Source organism: Pinus tabuliformis, chromosome 4_1 (assembly GCF_031772625.1).
Source record: "Pinus tabuliformis cultivar Carrire ecotype Pingquan chromosome 4_1, CPIR1, whole genome shotgun sequence".
Lineage (NCBI taxonomy): Eukaryota > Viridiplantae > Streptophyta > Pinopsida > Pinales > Pinaceae > Pinus > Pinus tabuliformis.
Window position 1 is genome coordinate 511,390,942 of NC_142303.1, and position 4,221 is coordinate 511,395,162.

Genomic DNA, 4,221 nt, shown 5'->3' on the forward strand with positions numbered 1-4,221 from the left:
TGTTTCCGCTGATAAGTAGACTAGATTCAAGCTAATTTTTTAACAATTCTAATACTCCCACATATAGATGAAACATCACAGTTATGAGTTGTCACTATATGATTTTTTTCATGCACACTAAGTACCTAATGACTCATTCAAGTCCCAAGTCTTTCAACCCCAATCATTCTGAATGATGTTGGGCCAATCCATGGTGCATAATACCTCATAAGTAAACTCATAATCTTAGTTGGAGTCTAAAGATCCAATACATAGGTTATGAGAGAAGGTTTGAGCCATCTTCCATGGTTAGTATGTTTAAGAAACATCATTTAGGGATTCAGGAACATGATTTAACTCATCAAGGATATAAGGAAACATCAATTAGTAGAATATTTTGTGGAACTTCCACGACAAAAATTCTCCCTTTTCTATTTACATGGGAGGACATGGGAGGATGCAAGTGAATATGGGTGATTAAAAGTTTTTGAGGAGCTATTTAGTTAATTCTACTTAAATTGTATTGGGAATATTGGAGTGATCATGTATTTTCCACAATGACACGTTTCCATTATGGGTGCACCAAAGGTTCCTAACACTGCTTCATACTACAATATAAATTTAAATAGATGCTAAACAAGCTACAATCGATGTGTCATAAAATAGTGTTATGAACCATTAGCCCTAGAAATGATAAGAAATTGATACTTATAGTCCACTTCAAGGGGTAAACATCTGTTTGAAATGAATACAATGTAAAATAAATGATTTGATGATCCTAAGAGTGTATATCTATATCTATATATATATATACACACACACACAAGGGAAAGGATACAATTATAATATAATGGTACTTTGAAAGGATCACTCAATATGTAGGGTTAATAAGGGGTTGTATGGAAAGCATGGTAAATATATAGAGCTTAATGTGCCCTTTCGCTTCATTTTGTCCTCACTACTATCCATGGATTTTCCCTCATGAACAACTCATCTTTGCATGTCACATCTTCCACTAGTGGGTTATTCCATTTGATGAGGTAATTAATAATTTCTTGATTTATTAGCTACTTGATCCTTTATTATAGGGTTGTTTTTTGTTTTAGTGTGATTTTTCCATCTTAATTAATCTTTGGTAAATTATATTAGACTAGGATATTGTCATCAATTACATTCTTTAGAAAGGAAATGTGGAAGACTAGATGTACAAGGGAAGATTGAGGAAGCTCTAACTTGTAAGTTGTACTTCCAAACTTTTGTAACACCTTATAAGGGAATAATATATTCGCACTAATTTATTTTCCTTCATTTTTTTCTTAAGAAAAATCTTTTTATATGGTTGTAGTCACACAAATACCCAATCCATCACTTCAATTTCCCTTTAACTGTGATGTTGATATGCTTGTTGTTTCATCCTATTATGTGCTACAACCAATTTTTCATTCAATATTTTGAGAACCTCTTGTTCGTATCCTATGTGCTCCTATAATCCTTGACCCTTTAAAATCCCTTTCAAGAATGGTGTTATGGATGATGCAACTTTTGGTGAAGCATAGAAATATTTGTTGTACCACCATTTTGTCTTGGGAAAACACTTAATCCATTGTGATAGTTTATCATATGCAAATAAAAATTGATGTATTTCTAAACCTTCCTTCACAATATTATTTTTCCCCATCTAATTGAAGATGATAATATGAGATGTGATCCAATTAAGTACCCAAATTTCTAGTGAAAATTAGATGTCTATCACTTACAATATTTTTCAGTTCTCCATTTAGCTTTCTAAATATTTCCATGAATTCTTCTTCCTTTGTACTTTCTTTGAAAGGATGATAGAGACTAAAAAAATGGTCATACATTTTATTCAATCTACCACTACCATACGCACACTCCCTTTAGATTTGTGTAAAATAATAATTAAATCCATTGAAACTTCTTCCCAATGTTGTCTTCATATGGCTAATGGTTGTATGAGCTTTGAGGTCTTGATTGTCTGTCTCTTAATTTGTTGGAATACCACACATTTAGCTAAAAACACCTTTGAAAATAGGCTTGAATACATTCCCTAAAAAAATATTTCTTGATCCTATGGTGCATCTTCAAGAATCCTAAATATCCTCCTATAAGAGAAATATGTAATTCCAAAAGGATTTTTTTATTTCAGTTGAGACTTCTTCCATAAGTATAAGAAATATCGATAACACAACAAGTTGTTGAAATTTGTAACTAGGTTAGGTCTTCATAAATGTATTTGAGATGTACTTGTCAAAAGAATGAAGAAAATATTTATTATTACTATTATTATAACTTATTAAAGCATAGGTTTCATGCTTGGGTCATCATGTTTTAGGTCAAAGTCCCTACTGAGGACTTCTATGATTTATTCCTTGTCATTAGAGTCATTGTATATTTAAAGAGACACTTCTTGGGCTTTCAGATCATGTAAAAAGAATAATTTTTTAGTCAAAAGTGAATTTAGTCTCCTCCACAGCAAGTGAGCCTCAAGACAAGTAATTCAACCTCCCTAGAAGGCTATACATAAAAAGCAATTCTAATTCATTTGAAACATCTCATTCTCTCTCACATAGTTCGATCTCTGAAGGTTGAAGATGGAAAAGTGTGAAATTATTTAAGGGCTGGAAAAGGAGCTGGGAAAAAGCGCGAGTTTCTGGAGGAAGATAGAAGGCCTCAAGATCGAAATTTTGGGACAAATCTCACTAAATTCTTATGTGTATCAAGGGAGATCAAAATTCTCCAAGTTTGGTCGTAGCTATTGTTGCCATTGTTGCTGGGTCAAAGTTGTTACTCGGTCAAAGTTTATACTGATGCTTCCAGGTCGAATTTGCTTGTGAAGGGTTGTCATCTGCAAGAAGGATTGAGGGCTAACATGGTGTGGAAGGAATCTTTGTCTGGGTCTAGAGGCTTGGATTATGTCAAGAAACTATTGAAGGAAGAATTATTGACTGGGGTTTCCCCTAGATAGGGGTTTCACCTTGGTTGTCCACCTACATTATTGCCCTTGTGTTATTGTTTTATTAATTTCTCGATGAACTAAAAGATAAAAGAAGGACATAAAAATAAAGGATGACAAATTTGTAAGGATATCAAGAATTAGAGATGAACTTCAACCCATAGATGAAATAGTACCAGAGAAGGAACTAGTAGTCATGGCACTATTGGGATTACCACCTACTTGCAACTCTTTTGCTTCAGGTTTGGATAATTGGTAATAAACTCCCACCTTTGAAGAATTATGGAATGACTGCACCCAAGAAGAAATGATAATTTCATTAGTATCCAACAACGAAGAAGTAAAGGTGTCAAATGTATACTATGCCTCTCACAAGAAATGACACTCCAAGAAGTCAAGAGGACCAAGAAAGGAGATTGATATGTGCAAGATAGAATGCTACCGTTGTCACAAGATGGATCACTATAAAAGAGACTACCCCGACAATCCGAAGAATAAGAAAAGTAGTCGGGATCAAGCCAATGTAGCTGAAGAAGGATCTCCAACGAAGAGTAAGCTCGAAGAAGTGGATTTAAGGGACTTACACTATTAAAGTCCTTTGATCTATGTTTTTGTTATTTCATTTTGATTTCTAGTTTTTAGATTTAACATATTTTGGAAAAACATCTTTTTGTTTTTAAGGTTATAGGTATCCCTTGAGATTGGATGGAGCACTCATCAACCTCTAAAGATAAGTATCCTATTATCAGTTTCATTTTTAATTTTCCTTACTGATATGGTTTTGTTTGCATCAAGTACTAATCACATTTCTCCTCTTATTTTCCTTGTTTAGGAAAACCTTGTTGGAGACTCAAGGAAGAAGACCTCGCAAGAAAAAGCAATGTATTTACAAGGTTTGTTAAGAAATGAGAGGTATGTTTTGAAATAGAAGTTTTTATCTCTCCATATTAATTCTTGATAAACTATTACTAACATCTATTTGTATAGCTTTCACGAATCTTAAAATATTTTTGAATGGCTGATTCATCATTAGTTAAATCTACACTCCTCATATATTTGATTACTCTTGTGGAACCCTAGAAAGGTTCATTGTAAAAAAACCTTAACTTAATTGTATGTCGATGATTTTATGGGAAACCCTAACCTACTTAGGGTTATTGTTAAAAGAAAATATCTTATGTTCTAACAAAGTCATGTTTGGGGTTTTGGTATGGTTATTGAAACCCTAACTTGTTATGGTTGAGTGGTAATTTCTGAAATCCTGAACC